General features: G+C 34.3%; 1 protein-coding gene across 6 annotated transcripts in view; it reads left to right on the top strand.

Annotated features, from left to right (window-relative positions):
• Nucleotides 1-17,737, top strand: part of KCNH7 (potassium voltage-gated channel subfamily H member 7) — a 481,965-nt gene that overhangs the window by 10,081 nt on the left and 454,147 nt on the right. The gene's annotated exons all lie outside the window — the stretch shown is intronic.

Genomic DNA, 17,737 nt, shown 5'->3' with positions numbered 1-17,737 from the left:
CTCTCACCATTGTGGTTTTTCTTGTTTCCTTTTTCTGTTTTTATTTTGTTCCTTCCCTTTTTTTTTTTTTTTTTTTTTAGATCTTTAGGAGTGTTTTTATTTATCATTCTTTCTTAATTTTGATAGGACATTAATTCTTCTGCATTTTTGGAAATATTTGTTTTGAGAAAAATGTAATAACTGCATGAGTTCAAGACAGCTTAAAATGTCTGTTGCCCATCATATAAATTATTGTAGCCTCAAAACACTCTTCTTACTTATATTCAGTGAAGTCTGTATCAATGACTTAAGATGATGGGCATGATGACAAAAATTAAAATACAAATTAGTGTTGGTTTTATAACAAGTAGCAAAGAAAAAGTAATAAAAATCCATTTGTGCTAAAAAAGATCACATATTGTAACACAATCTTAAGGCATTTGCATATGCTAATTAAGATTATATCAATTGGACAAAATCATTGTTAGAGCTATGCAAGGTTGCATGGTGTGTGAATACTTTTTAATGAAGTTTCTGTTTACCTCTTTTAGCTAAATCCATTAAAATTTCTTCTTGGTTTGCTAAAAAGTTTATGTACACCATCTGTTTTATTTAATAATAATATTAATCATTTGATCTTTAGCTGTACCTTTATTCAAGGGGCTTACATGCGACAGATGTGCTCTTCAGATTTTAATTTCTGTGGTTGCATGCAATGGACACCAGCCCTCTACTCAGTATAGATCTTCTCCCAAAGGTCTAACATTGAGTTCCAACTCAGTGACTGGTTCTTCATACAAATTGCTTTAAGTGATTTTCATGACAGTTTTGGGAGCAGATATTATCCCGTTTTACAGATAAGTTAAACTGAGGTTCAGAGAAGTTAAGTACTAACGATCACAGAGCAATGTGGAAGTGTGGCTTATGATTTACATTTATCTATGCTTGCAAACTCTACCACATTGCCTCCAAATGATACACATCTTAAACCTCAACCTACTCTATTCTGTATTTCCTAGTTCCAGTTCTTAACCATAGATTTTATCGATTATCCAAGGTTTAAATCTGACTAACTTAATTCACATCAAAGAGTGAATAAAGCAAGGCATTTTGCATTTTTAACAGAACTTTATTAATAAAAATGAATCTCTATCAGGCAGAGTGTTAGATTTCAGTAGAATGAGGATAGCTAGTATATGCTTATAATCTACATCATTTTAAACGGTATTCTTTTTTGATCTTACAATGTCTCAGTTTTGGACTATATATTGTATGACTGACTTAGATTTTGGGGGCATTTTTGGTTAAGGTCCCCTCAGTTACTATATGTCTAGTCTTCATCCATGAAATCAGGAAGAAATTTCATAAGAGTATTGTGATTGCGGTGGCTCAAGCCTGTAATCCCAGCACTTTGAGAGGCCGAGACGGGCGGATCACGAGGTCAGGAGATCGAGACCATCCTGGCTAACCCGGTGAAACCCTGTCTCTACTAAAAAACTACAAAAAACTAGCCGGGCGAGTTGGCGGGCGCCTGTAGTCCCAGCTACTCGGGAGGCTGAGGCAGGAGAATGGCATGAACCCGGGAGGCGGAGCTTGCAGTGAGCTGAGATCCGGCCACTGCACTCCAGCCTGGGCGACAGAGCGAGACTCCGTCTCAAAAAAAAAAAAAAAAAAAAAAAAAAAAAAAAGCGTATTGTGATTCAGTAGCAGGGCCATACATGGTGTCCTTTTCCCCCTCTCCTTCCCACAAGAAAGTTTTATTTCCTGGCAAGATTACGTGATGTAACAAAATTCACCACTAGTATTTTAAAGGGAACGCATAAATATACCGTGTGGAGAGTGTCTGGTTTATTTAAAACGCCTCCAATTTTCTACATCTTGAGCCAAATGTCAGACTCACTTCTTGTTACACAGCCTACTAACTCGTTTCCCTGAGCTCCTCCTAAAGGCCATCATTCTTAGGACTCCTCCCTTTGACCACTGGGTTTCTTCTTCCTGAGATAGCCTTAATGTCCCCTCCCTGCACCCTTCATCAATTCTCCTCCACTTTTAAGCAAATTCTGTATGGCTTCAATCTCAGCTCATTTCTAAGGTCTCTAAGTCCCTCAGGCAGCCTTCTCCACATTTCTCACATATTTTCCTTTTCTCTATTGGAACACTTATGAAATTATATTGTATTAATTTGTTTCTATTTCTGTCTTTCCCACTCTATGTTGAACATTTTGAGGGGACTCATTAAGGCAGTTATTAAGAAGTAGAAGAAATGGTGGGAGAGCAAAGAACAGACTTACGAGAACCCAGCAATACACCCATTTACAGATGAATATGTGTGAAAGGTGTCAGAGTCTGGAAAGATATCATTCATTCATTCATTCACCATCTTGTGCTGGTCATTTTGCTGCTATGAGAATGGTAAAAATCAATAACTTACATTGTTTGTTAACTGAGAAATTAATTATTAACTTGCTGCCATATGGTTTATATACTATAAAGTAGTTTATTCTAATACTTAATAACCTGTAACTCATTATAAAAATACATAACAAATAACTCTTCTTAGTTAGCCTAGGGAAAAGGTGAATGGTCAGAAGAGTTCAGATAGATCCCTGATGCCAACACAGTTGACTGATTCTGATGGAACATCCACAAGTTCAATAAAAGGAAGAATATCTCTACATGTTCTCATAATAATATGTGCACGTGTACAAACCATCCCAGCCCTCCCTGGATCTCCTCAGTTAAATACACAAAATACTTATACAACCTTGTAATTATGCAGATGTATTTTTCTGCTATTTTTCTCCACACATTGGACGCAGCTTCATACTCACACTGGTCTCACAACACATTTCATTCTTTTTTCCAAACCTTGGGTCATGGGTTGAGATTGTAAGGCCTGTATGATATCAGAAGATACTTCATCAGTCACATCCTGATACAGGATTTCGCCACTTCAACAAGGACTTGTATCTCTACTTGCTCTCTGTCTCTGTCAAGGTGATTTAACTTCACTGTTGAAAAATTAGAAAATACAGAGAGAAAATAGAAAAAAAGCCCCATAATCTTAACACTAAGAGATATCCACTGTAACAATGATGGCATGTAGTGCAGCTATAATTTTTCTAAACAAATACACACATGTAAGCATTCATGCATGTTTTTAGCAAGACCAGGACAGCACTACATATATCACAGTTTGTGGCTTGTTTTCCTCACCGAGAAATTTCTGCTGAACATGATTATGTTTTTTTAATGATTACATAAAATTTATACACAGACCATAATTGTTTTAATATCCACAGAATATTACCAATAATTGAGCACTCGACTATTTCTAACTTTTTACTATTGTACAAATGTACCAAAAGTCTGTTCAATCATCTTGACCACCCGTAATTTTTTTCCTTACTAAATACTCCTAGAAGTATAATTACTGCATAACGGTATACCTATCCTAAAACTTTTGATACTCCTTGTCAAACTATAACTCCAAAAAGGAATGTATTTAACTGCACATTTTATGTGTCTAATAAAACTTGGCATTCTTTTTAATTTTTGTTGATCCAGTAGAAAGAGTACCTTATTGTCTGATCACTAAATGTAATCTAGTTCAATTTCTGTTGAAATTTGTTGAATTTTGCAATTCAATTTTTATTGAAAAACACATGTAGAAAATATTTGAGGCAATTTATTTTCCTATTAAAAAACATGCTAAGTATTTTGAAACCTAGGAGCAATGAGGATATCTTGAATAGCCGAGTATCCTCGCTGGATGCCCCCACTTCACACCAGCTTCGCTCTTTTAAAAACTGTTCTTCACATTGACATTTTCATTTCAGTAATTTGCTGGCATTTTTCCAAGCCTTAGATTCAGAAACTGATACCAAGTCTTTACTATTTAAATAATTTGCTATTTAAAAGTTCAAACATTCCTTGAACTTTTTCTCCTTTCTATGTGGAATAAGTTGGATTTTAAGTTATTTTCAGTATTCTTATATATTTCAGTATTTCTTATTTATTATCTAAATATACTATGATGAAAAGTATAACTAATGAAAGAGCTTTCCTTCAGTGGTCTTATTTGAATATATGTATATATATATTCAGATTAAAATATACTAAATATATATATATATAGTTTTGCTGAGATGCAAAGTGATGGCCAGGAAAGTTAGCAAAGTCATAATAAATAAACATTCTTCTAGGATATCATGTAACAGAAGTGAAATGCACTTATGAAATGCCACTTATACTGACATGAAATGCTCAAAATTACATATATGTGAGGAAAGATATAAGCAACAGAATTATACACAGTATTAGATAAACTGCTAAATTTATTCCAATATAATAGTATTGAAACAAATGCAGGGAAAGATTATTCTCTTCCTAGGCTGCCTTACTTAACCAAGACATGCAGAGCTCTGGTAATCTGATCTTTCTAGCTGTGAGTCATTGTCAGGTCTTCCCTCCAGGTGTTCTTTATAATGAATGTCACTTAACCAAGGATCAGTAGGATTTATGGATTCCCAGATTGCTGTTCTCAGAATTTGCCCCCCATTGAAGGACTACACAAAAATGCCATTAATGATGCACAACCTCAACTGTCCTATTAGCTGGCATCTATTCATTCTAAAATTGCAGAACTTGTTTCTTTGCAGGTCATGTTTCCAGAGTAAGCAGAAGGTGTCCTAGTCAAATGTCATACCCAGCAACATTCTTTATTTTAAATATATTCACTGTGTATAGTGTGAGTTACACAACATTTTGTCTTAATTACTGGCTCCCTCAGTAATTTCAATGATGAATTTTCCTCTGAAGAATACTTCATCTCAAAGAGTTACTTTTTGTTATTAATCTAAACTTTTTGAAAATATGAAGAATCCTGATTACAGCTTTACATCTTTACCAAGTAAGATTTTATAATATCATTCTTGATTTTTCTTCAATATTAGAAAAAAATATAGAAAATAAAATATAGAAAATAAATACTATATTTTTCTACCATATAGAAAATAAAACTAAATGTTGGCAGAGCTAATGCTCTGCTACAGAAATGAAAATTAATTTTGAGTGTAAAAGAATAGAGAAAAGTATTTTCATAGGTACTTCTTATATGGCAATTAAAAAATAACTGGTAACATTTAAATTTTCTTTTCCAGAAGATAATTAGAGATTTTAGACTATTGGCATTTAAAAATCTATAAATTTAAAACATAAAACATAAAGAATGAAGATGAAGCCTGCTCTTTTAACCACTATAGTTGCATGGTGAAATTCTTGGAAAAGACAAAAGGAATCTCAGGCATTGAATTTTCATTCCAGCAAAAGTTATGTGTGCTAACTTCTGTTAAAGATTCCAAAAATCATGGACTAAAGAAGACCAGAGACTTTTTCTAAAAAAATAAAGACTTTATTATACTATGAAGTGTAATAAAGACTATGTTATAATATAACTAGACAGAGCTTTCTTGCCACTAACCTTTTTGTTCTAGAAATGGAATAATCAACCCCACTCCCATTACCACACCAACTTTAACTATAACTCAAGGCAGAAATCAGATCTTGGAATTTTTTTATTTTTGTTGATTTTAGTTTCTTTAGTTACATTCATGCACACTAGTATCTTGCTAATTATTTCAAGGATTGGGCTAAATTATTCTGTGGAAACATGAAATTCTATAATTGAAAATAAATAATAGAGTGTGGTTTGAACATTTTAAATAATATTACTAATAAGTATCATTGAGCACTTACAATGTGACTATACTCTTCTAAAATCTTTTTTTCAATTTTTAGCATATCCTAAGACATATTTTATTGTTCTTATTTTACAAATTGAAAAGATGAAGTTCAGTAACTTCCTCAGCACTGCACAAGTAGTACATAGCAGCTACTATCTGAGTGCAGACTGTCTTCTTTTAGAGCCTGTGTGCTCAGCACTCTACTGTACCACCTCACCCATCTCCTGTTCAGGTAGATACAATGACACACTCAGTACACACATATGTGGAATCACGTCTCCCCTTTATGCAAAGTGTGAAATGTTTCTGGATTTTAGGCATTTAAATGTTTTAATTTTGGAGGCTTGTAATCTTCTTTCCTTAAATGCAATTAAACATCTGCCTCCAGCTGTACAAGAGTGTGGGCTTGTGCTTTGACACCTCAATCCTATTCTCCTTTAGAAGCAACAGGCATGATAATCCCTGTGTTTTCCATGCACCATAAGGTTTAAAAACCATTGCTGTGCAGCACAGCAACATGGCACAAGTATACATATGTAACAAACCTGCACGTTATGCTCATGTACCCTAGAACTTAAAGTATAATAATAATAAAAATAAAAAAATAAAAAAAAAAACCATTGCTATTTGATGATCTGATTACATACAGCTTCTGGAGGTTTTAGAAATAACTTCAATTCATCTCTGTTTCCCACAATTCCTTGCACAGAGTAGCTGCTCAATAAATAGTATCTTTAAATAATTGAATGAATTAAAACATTAGACACATTCTCTTAACTAAGCTTCCATTTGATCTATTAGTTACTTCTTTGATAAAGCGAAAGTAGTTCCTTACCTGTTTGAAAGGCATGATAAGGAGGGAGCATAGTCTACTGTTTCAAATTGTGAACACTGGAGTCATGTTGCCTAGGTCCAAATCTGGAACACACACATTGTGTGATATGTTTCCTTTCTGCCCTGTCCTCACTTTCTTCATCAGTGGAATGGGAAATACGATTATAATAGAACTTGTCTTATACAGCTTTGTGAGGACTAACTGTGTTTACATTTGTAAAAGCACTTAAAACAGCTCCAGGTATGCAGTAAATGCAATAGAAGTGCTAAATAAAATAATTTAAAAATGTGATAATGAATTGGGTTTAAAATACATATTAAGTTGATATGCCTATTGAGTGTCGTGCTCAAAATGAAATTTGCACCCACATCTGTGACTGAGTAAAATAATGTAAAACAAATTTTGACATCATAGGTCAAAGAAGAAATTAGCAGCAGTTTTTGAAAATTTAAAATGTGAAATTTCAGGGGCTTTATTGTGGAGATTATGGCCTCAATCAAATTCTGGACAATTTAATTTGTTTTTAATTTTGACCACTGAAACTCACTTTAGGTGTGGCTGTATTGAAAATATCAGCAGTTGGGACAACTTGGACTCACAGTTTCTCTGTCTTTCCACTATATTACAACAATTTTAGTAATGCTATTCCAGAAACCACTGTGTCTGAAAGCAAAATTTCCTCAATTCACACAGTGAGGTGTAAACTCAGACCAACCCTCCACTCCCCAGGATTTGCTGAGAACCAAGATAAATTTTATTGAAAGTAAAGATGTAAAAATAATCATAAACCTATCTTTTGAAAAAAATATGTAGATGTAAATGTCCAAATATAAGCACCACAGTTAAGGTGATCATATGATTTATTATCCAAAGAAGATTCTTTTTAAAGTGAAACAGGAAAGTTTTTACAAATTGTACCAAGAGGCTAGGAAAAATCCAGGACTGTTCCAGGCAAATTGGATGTGTAGACACTGAATACAAACTATATCTGACATGTTTCTAAATGTATGCCATTCTATAGTACAGAGTCTTCATGAACATTTTTTAGGCTTTCCAAACCAGTGAGTTTAAAAATGTAGCCACTCATTCTTGTGATGCCTAAAATGTTTACTGTGTAGACAAAGACATTATCTTGCAATCTGGAGAAATGAGTCAGAATTCCTCTAAAGAATAAATGGTACCTTCTGACCTCTTTCAAATAAGACTGTCAACCAATCCCTCTGTAAATTCCATGTTGAATGTTCTTAGTAAAGAGAATTAACCTTAACCATTTTGTGAACCATAGTAAGTCCTGAGCACAGCAATGGACTAAAGGTAAAAAGATTGAGTTCATTGTTGAATGGCAACAGTCCCTTACAGGATATCTTTGACTTTGTAAAGGATGTTTATCTTGGAATCTGTTAAAGTGTGGGTGTGGATAGGGTATGTGTAGAGCCATTTTTTTCTTTCTGGGCTCTCCATTAGGCCTTAGTCATATGTGTTAGTCTATTTGTAATCCAGTGATAAAATTAGCCTTGTATTGCGTGTAACCTTTGTTGTCTAAAAGATGTTTATTAAGTAGGAGGGACACCCCTGAAAAAGCTGGGGCTGCTAGCATTAAAGCAGCAAGTTATTAACATTCTAATAAAAACAATAAAGAATAATGAATTAATTCAGATTTGTAATACAAGGTAAATTCATTAGTTCTAATGAGTTTAAGTAGAAAATGATGCTTCAAATTTCAAGAGAAAAGTGCAAATATCAAAAAATCAAAATTAAGGAATAAGAAATTATTTCTCAGACGAAAGTTAAAGGAAAGTGATATACCTGGTATACTCATATTTGTATTTTTGCAGATCTAATACAAACATAAGGGAAATTATCTTTGTGAAAATTGAGTTTGTAAACCAATTTAGCTTTTGTAGAGTTACAATCCAAGAGAAAGAAAGAAAGAAAGAAAGAAAGAGAGAGAGAAAGAGAGAGAGAGAGAGAAAGAAAGAAAGAAAGAAAGAGAGAGAGAGAAAGAAAGAAAACACGAGTTAGCCACTATAAATCTTCTGCCTTCCCTTCCCTTGCAGATTCAACTAACTTTTTCTTTTAAATTACCCCTGAATGTTGAGGTCATTGTATGTGATGAAATAGTACCAGGAAGATGCAGACAAAGTCAATGGAGGTATAAGGAATTATACCTTCCACACCTAATTGCCTATTTTCCTGTTGACTTATGGTGTTCCTTTCACTTTGTATTTATTCAGTAAAAGTTTATGGAATAGGCTGGGCGCGGTGGCTCATGCCTGTAATCCCAGCACTTTGGGAGGCCGAGGCGGGCAGATCACGAGGTCAGGCGATGGAGACCATCCTGGCTAACACGGTGAAACCCTGCCTCTACTAAAAATACGGAAAAAAAAAAAGAAAAAAAAAAAGAAAAAAAAAAAGAAAATTAGCCGGGCGCGGTGGTGGGTACCTGTAATCCCAGCTACTCCAGAGGCTGAGGCAGGAGAATGGCATGAACCCGGGAGGCGGAGCTTGCAGTGAGCCGAGATAGCGCCACTGCAGCTTGTGGAATAAAGAAATACCGGAACACACACGTTGCAGAATTTATGTAATGTGTGGGGATGGAAATTGTATTATTGTGGGTGCATACATTTGCAGCTAAAAAATGTTGTAATTTTTCCTTTCGATAAACTAAGATGATACATAAACCAAACCAAAACAAACAAAATCCCCAAAACAGCAAATAGACTTTCACTCGGCACTATTTTCAGTTTAGCCTTTGTCAATATTATTAGAAAAGAATAGCACACGATACTCTTAGTTTAGGAGCCATTTATTCTTGTTCACTACTCTGCCTTTTCCCCCAACTCTTTATTCCAGGGAAAAATTGTCCTGCCTCCAAACTAAGCATAACAAGCCAAGGAGTGTAGAAATCCTTAGCAACTCAAAAGAAAATCTATCGTCTTTCAAGTGGCAACCAGATTAGCATGGTTCTTCCTAAATTACAGGAAGGAATGATCCATATACCTAACTTTACTACTATCATTTTAATTAAAATTTCTATTTCAAAAAATACTCTGACCTACAGAAGAGTTGCAAACGTATTACAATAAGCCCTCCTATAACCTTCCAGTAGATTCAGCTATAGTTTACAAGTTGCCTCATTTGCTTTAAGGTTCTGAACATTTTGTCTGTGTCATCTATGTATATACATATTGCTGTTTTGTATCTACTTATTTATTTTGCTGGCCCATTTGAATTTATTTGCACAGATACAGACCTTTCATTTTTAAATGCTTCAATATTTTATCTCCTAATAATAAGGAAATTCTTTAATATAACCACAACTTAATTATTAAGGCAATGTTACACTGATACAATAATATTATCTAATAGACTCTATAAATTTTTCCAATTTCCTCATATTGTCCTTTAGATCATTTGTTTTAACAGTTAAGGATTAAAGCAGTATCATACTGTTGTTTGTTGTCATGTCTCTTTAGTCTCCTTTAATCTGGATTACTTACGCAGCTCTTCTTGTCTTTCATGACATTGATATTCTTTAAGGGTACAGGTTCACTGTTTTGTAGAATGTTCAATTTGGATTTGTTTGATGAATCCTCTTGATGTGATTTAAGTTGTAGGTTTTTGTAAGGTTTAATAAATAAGTGATGTGTCCTACTTTGAGCATCACTAGAAGTACTTGATGCTGGTTTCTCCCGTAATTGGTGGGGTTAACTTTGATCACTTGTCATGCCATGTTTTACATGTTGTGACAAAAACTTGAAAAATGAAATTTAACAATACTCTGTAAATAGCACCAATAGAATAAGTTTGACAAAACTGTGCAAGAACTTATATCATAAAATAATCATAAACATGGCTAAGAGAAGCTAAAGAGCAAATAAGTTAAAGGAGAAATAGTCTGTATTCATGAATTGAAACTTGAAATACTGAAAAGATGTCCAGTCTTTCCAAACTGATCTGCAATCCTTACCAAAATTATAGCAGATTAAAGGTGATTCAAAAATTTGTATAAAAATGGAATCTAGAATAACCCGAAGAAACATGGAAAAGAACACAATTTGAAGACTCAAAGCACCTCATTTTAAGAATTACTGTAAAGCCATAGTCATGATAACAGTTTGGTATCAGCATAATATAAATAAATAATAATCAATGGGACAGGATATGTCCAAAACTAGATCCACACATATATGATTTAATTTTTGACAAAGCACCAAAGTAAGTCTTTTCAACAAATGAGCTAGATTAACTGGAAAATATATGAGAATAAATAAATATTGACCCCTTAATTATACTGTGCACAAAAATTAATTTGATTTAGATTACATACCTAAATATAAAAGCTAAAATTATAAATGTTCAAGATATAAACAAAAACATCTTTGTAACTGTTAGCCAGTAAATATTTGAAAGAAAGAATACAAAAGGCACTAACCATAAGAATAAAGAATAATGAACATGACATCATCAAAATTAAAAACTGATGCACTTCAAAGCATTCTGTTAAGAAAATAAAAACTGATACAGACTGACAGATAATATTTAATACATTTATTTGACAAAGAAATTGTTTTCTACAGGTATATGCTTATATATCAAATATGACCATATCTCTATATATATACATATATGTGTGTGTCTACGATCAGTAATGAAAAGACAACCCAAATAAAAACAGGTGTAAGAGGCTTATGTAGATACTCCACCAAGGAAAGATACACAATGGGCAATAAGCACATGAAAATGGAAGTGTAATTTAAAATTTAGATGCTATTAACACCCACTAGAATAGGTAAAATTAAAAAGACTGGGAACACCAAATGTCGGTGAAGATGTGGAGCAACTGAGACTCATGTATTGCCAGTGAGATTAAAAAATGACATAAACATTTGAAACACTGTTTACTGTTTCATTATAAAGGTAAATATACATCTATATGATCCAGCGATTTCTCTTCTAGGTCTGTATCTAAGAAAAATGAAAATATATGTCCATGAATGATTTATATGAAATATTTATAGTGGTTTTCATTTGTAATAGCCTAAATCTGGAAACAATCTAAAAGTCTGTCATCGGCATGTTAATAGATAAATTAAGTTGTGGTATAGCCAGACAATGGTACACCAATCAATAATAAACAAAAATAAACTATTGATATAAAAAATGCATGATTTCCAAAAACATGTTGAGCAAAAAATGACAGAAGCAAAAGAATGTGCATTGCATATCTCTAATTACATAAAGCTCAAGATTAGGCAAAACTAAACTATGGTTATATACATCAAAAGAGTAGTTGTCTCTAGGACAGGGGGTTAAGGATTGACTAGAAGAGAACACACAATAATTTTGGGGAGTGAAGGCATATTCTACATCTTCATTGGGTATTGATTACTTGAGTCTATGCATTGGTTTAAATCCAACACATTGTATAAATTTGCATTTCACTGTCTGTAAACTTTTACTCCATAAGGTCACTGTTTACTTTCAGGGCCAGCTTATTTTTTCTATAACCACATCATCATTACCCAGACCTAGTAAGACAAACAAATGTGTATAAAGGAAAATACATTCTTGAAATTCTGGGCTTTTACTTTTATGTATAGGAAAATTGGCTTGTATTTAATAGTCTATTAGTTGAATTTTCATTATAGCAGTCTACAATTCATTTTTGTATTTTTAAAAAAAATTTTCAACCTTGAAAAATACTAGAAATATCCTGATATATTAGCCAGGATTTATTTTCATGATTTAGGAAATCAGGGCTACTCATACTGATCAGCCATTGGTTTAGTTTATTTTTCCCTGTTTTCCTTTCAGATTTTAGCAATATCTCAAACAAACAAAATCTATTGTTACACACTGGCATATTTACTGTCCACACTTATTTCTTATAACAGTGGTGAATCATAATTTTTAATCCAGTATTTCACCCACTTAAAACTATATCTAAACTAATTGCATTTAATCCTTTCCTATGTTAGGAAGTGATGTATCAAGTTTTGTTTAGGGGCGTTATTTTTATTCTTAAGTGGCAAATAGATCTTCAATAGTCTCTGAGCCCTTCAGGGTAGGGTACTTTCTATTGATTTCTGTTTGTGCTTTTCCAGATTCTATTATGGGAAAGGGCAGAAATGACCATTTTAATGAAAGTCAATTTTTCTTTGATGCAGATTCAGAGTTCAACTAAAACAAAACACATAATCAGTGAAGAAAGGAAACTGAAATGATAGGAATATAAGGCAGATTTCTTTCTTTCTTTCTTTCTTTCTTTCTTTTTTTTTTTTTTTTTTTTGAGATGGAGTTTCGCTCTTGTTGCCCAGGCTGGAGCGCATGGAGTGCAATGGCGCGATCTCGGCTCACCTCAACCTCCGCCTCCTGGGTTCAAGCGATTCTTCTGCCTCAGCCTCCAGAGTAGCTGGGATTATAGGCATACGCCACCACGACTAGCTAATTTTGTATTTTTAGTAGAGACAGGTTTTTCCATGTTGGTCAGGCTGGTCTTGAACTCCCAACCTCAGGTGATCTGCCCACCTTGGCCTCCCAAAGTGCTGGGATTATAGGTGTGAGCCACCACACCCTGCCGTAAGGCAGATTTCTAAGTAAATTTTTTTAAACTGGAGGATAAGGTTGTGAGGAAATCTAATTATGTAATCCAAAAGATTCATGTGTGCTACATATGTGGTCAGATGGGTCTCTTCTTCACCATAATCCTGAAATTTAGATGTCAGAACTTTGTTGGAAGACTGAAAGAAAGCATATTTAAGTGTATGGTTAAATTGGGATTAATATGGCTATGCCCAAGAGATGGTACTGGTTGTATTTATACATATGTTTTAAGAGAAAAGTTGATTTGTGGCTGCTAGAGCTGAGACAAGCATATCTGAGATGCAAAATTAACATTTTATTGACTTTTGAGACTGACATAAAGTGTCTTCCTCAGTGTCTGTCTGCCCCTTGCTTTCCAGTCTGCATAACCCATCAGGGCTTCCTGAACCATGTTTTATTGTTTCTCACTTTCTTTTACTCTTTGTGTTTAATAGCTTCAAAATCAATTCAAAATCACACCTAAAGTCTACTGCACAAACAATTGCATTACTTGACAAGATTTTTATAATGACAGAATGTTTACTCATAAGGAGTGCTTGAACTGCGTCCTAATTCTTGTGTTATGTGATAAGTCATTGTAGCTTATTGAACACATATTTATGGTTTTTTTGGAAAAACATGTCTCATTTTTTAATATTACTCTGATTACTTATATCTATTTGTAGTCTTTAAAGCTTCCCTAGTTTCAATAGAAAGCTAAATTTTAATAATTCTTTTCCTCCTATTATAAACTGAACAAGAATGTTTAGAATAAGTTGAGGGGTAAAATATATCTTCTCCTTTAATTATACTGAACGTTAGATTAAGATGTGCGATCTTTAAATTTGAAATATTTGAAGAGGTTACTGATTCTGTGAAAAAATATGACTTTTGGAGTAAAGAGACAAAGTTCATATTTGCTACTGAGTTATTGGGGGAAGCAAAGTAACAGACAAATGCAGAGGCAGAAAAAAAGGAGGAGGAATTCAAATGTAGGAAAACAAAACCCTGAGGTGTAAGGAAAATAAGTACGTGGTCTTAGAGTGGAGAGTGAGTAGATAGGAAAGCTGCTCAAGTTTTCCTAATGACAGACTTAGTAGAAGGCTTGGAAGGAATAATAGAAGAACATTTAAAAAGCAGTAGCAACAACAACAACAAAATACTGCCGCTCACTCCTTCCAAAAGAGAGCATGCCAATGAAATCTCTGACAAGCATAAGTTCAAGAGGGTTATCTGAAGCTAGACACCATGATCATAGAAGGATGAATTCTTCGGTGTGAAGAATATTTATTCTTTGGATCTGTTTACTGTTCTATTTGGAGCTGAGGCAAGAGTGATGAATAATTGATAGCAGGACACTCTAATAGTCTCTTTAACAAAGGCAGAAGCGCAGGAATTCATTACATCTTATTGTGTGAGAGCCATATATTGACAGTTACACAAATGAAAGAGCTCCCACTCTGTAGATAATAAGTCTTTGTTCCAAATGGCAATTTACTTTTCCAGAAGTAGAAGCAAAGACTTGAGGCCTATTTTGCCTTCCACACCTTGTCTCTTTGATGAAGTAACTAGATTAAGTCTCATGGAAAACAAGATGGTGATAATAATGGCATTTCCATTCTTGAGTCAATTGAAAACAATATTATCTAAAGATGAAATGCTGCAGAATCACAAAATTTTAAGATGATAAGGAATTAGAGTCATCTATTATGTTTTCTAGGAAGTGTGCCAATGGTTTCTGGCCCAGAGTAGCTGCCTCCTAAATGCCACCTGACCAACTTTCCTGCAAACCTGCTTGTATCTCTGAACTTTTCCTCCCTTTTCTTCCGCCTACTTCCTCCCCTTTCTCTTTTCTTTCAAAAGTCTTTATTTTATAAATGTTGAAACCAAGGCCAAGCAATTGCCCAAGGTCGCTTGGCATCAGAACCAGGATCCACATTGTCCAATTTCCAGGTTTCTGCATTTCAAATTCTTTATTAAAAATCAGAATGTATTAATGGAATGATTCACAATTTTTTTTTACTGTAGACATATTGCTATAGTGGACCTGAGTTTGTTTGTCTCAATATCAGCTACTCAAAGAAATAAGCTTTGGCATTTTTATGAACTATTGTATCATGTTCACTGAGAGGTTTCTTACTAAATGAAGTTTAGAAGTTAGTAGTCTTGGAAGTAAGTGACAATGTAACTGGCAATACAGTTCACTGGAACTCATTTCTTCTAATCCTAAATAAAGCTAGGGCATGGTTTATTAAATATTTCTGTGATATTCAGTGTGTAAAAATGTAAAAGAGAATACAAATATTAAAAGGAAGTTTTCCTAATGACAGACTTACTAGAAATTTGAGTGGATTGTTAAATTTGTAAAGCTGTGTGAACAGTGCTTGATAGTGGATAAAAAATCATTAAATCCCTCAGTGGTTGTATAGCTTTCCCCATCAATAATTGGGAGAGAATGAATGATGAAGGTAAAGTGCTAACCCAAAGGTTTTAAAAGTTTCACCAAGTTTTAATGAGCCTCACCAATCACCCCAGATCGCAGTCTGATATTTTACAGCTCCTCTAATAAAGTTTTCTTCCCTAGTTTTCACTGACACCACCATCGTGTACACAAATATAGAGGAGTGTACCTGATTGAGCAATGTGTCTGATTCTGGCAGGCAGAAGAGTACACATTTGGCATTCCTTTTTATCCATGATTGTCTCACCTTTCTTTGAACTGAAGGTTAAAGTGGGTCGACCATTCCTGGGCCTGCTTGGGTTCTGGAGAGAAGTAATCTAATGTTAACTAGACACACACATTTTCTGACTTAGCTTCTCACCTTCAACATTTCCAATCCCCTGTCTCCATAGTCTTTGTTCTATCTGACTTTGAACAAGCAAATATATTTTCTAAATTTCATAGGGAGAATAGAGAGGTTTATCATCTTCCTGATGGTTACTCTGATTACTGTCCCCTCCTTTCCATGTAAAAGTTCTTAACTTTTTTCATCTTCTCCTTGCATTTGTTCACCATTCTTCATCCTCAAGTTCCAGAAATCTTTGAGTTCTAGCCATCCCAGTGAAACTGCACTTTGAAAGGTCACCAGTTACTCCAAGGTCATCTAGTCCTTCCTCAAACACACTCTGGTCAACTCTCCCTTCTTAGCCTTCTTGCTATTACAATGTCCTTTTCCTCCAATTGCTTTTTTGATTCTCACTTCCCACTGTCTTTGAATCTTAATTCTTTTATTATTATTGATTTCTCATCTGTAGTTTGACTTCTCAAACCTTACCTGTAGAAACGTTTCTTTGCTCATAGTGAAGTACTTTATATCCTAATGTCTAAAGGTTATTTCAGCTTCACTGCAAGATTAACTTGGCTAAAACCACGTTTGTCTTCTCCTCAGAATAATCCTCACCTTAAACTGGTCCCAAAAAGTCCCATTCCTCTTGGCATATAGGATCAGGGGATTCATGTCCTTTCTAATTTATTCCTTGCCTTCCTCCTTTACCTAGGTAATTATCATCCTGTGAGCTTGTGCTCTGAAAAGCCAGTGTCTACTTTTGCTTTCTTTCTATCCACAACCCTTGATCTATATCCCCATCACTCACTAGATTACTGCGCCAGCCTCCTGGTTGTCCCTGCAGGTGCCAGTCTCTGCATCCCTCAGTTATCTTGTATTAATATTTAACTACCAGCCTAATATCTCACTTTGGCCATGTTTTCACTGTACCACTATTCCTCAAATATTTAGGGGCCTCTCTTTTCTTTCTGCTTCCTGTCTAAATTCTCTGCTGCGGTGCTAAGTTTCCAGATATTCCATACATTACCTCTAGTCTGCATCCTGATATTTATCAAACTTTTGAAACCGTGACCAGATAAAATATATTTTATATTTCAATTTAGTGTGTGTGCACATGTGCTCACACACACACACACACACAGTGTGCTGTACACTCACATAATTGAAACAAGTTTTCTAAAACAATCTTTACACCATGATTTATTCTATTATATTTCTTTGAAAAGGTAAAGTACATGAGCCCCTATATTGAATTCCTGTCATGAGCCCATGGTTTGAAGAGGCTCAGCTTATCTAATTTTTTTATCTCTTTATACCTCATCCCATCTACTTTGTCCAGAAGAGTCTATGCCTGCCCTGTAAGCATGCAGTGCTAGTTTCTGAGTTTTCAGTCATATTTTTCTAGTTCAAGTCTCTTCTAATCATAAAGACTTGTCTGCCAACTTTAGCTCTTAAAAATCCCCCATTCATTCAAAGGACAATTGTGCTATGCAAGATGACCTCTAATCCTCTGCTGATTTTGAAATGGTTTTATAATAGTAAATTGTATCTTTTCTATCTAGTTTATAAACTCATTGAAAATAGCCCTATGTTTCCTATTTTTCAAACTGCCGGATTTATGTGATGAAACAAAAATAACTTAGTTTCCGAGGCCTAGATAGAAATCCTCGCTTTAATATTTTTGAGTAATGTGATGTTGGGTAAGATCCTTAGTTGTAAAATAGAAACCCTAAAACTTGTCTCAAAAAATTGCCAGAAGGAGGGAACTAGATGGCTCATGGAAACCTTTGGCAAACACGACACCTAAT

The sequence above is a fragment of the Macaca fascicularis genome, chromosome 12, assembly GCF_037993035.2.
Source record: "Macaca fascicularis isolate 582-1 chromosome 12, T2T-MFA8v1.1".
Taxonomy (NCBI): Eukaryota; Metazoa; Chordata; class Mammalia; order Primates; family Cercopithecidae; genus Macaca; species Macaca fascicularis.
Note: the sequence above shows the minus strand (reverse complement) of the source record. Positions and strands in the feature narration are given on the sequence as shown.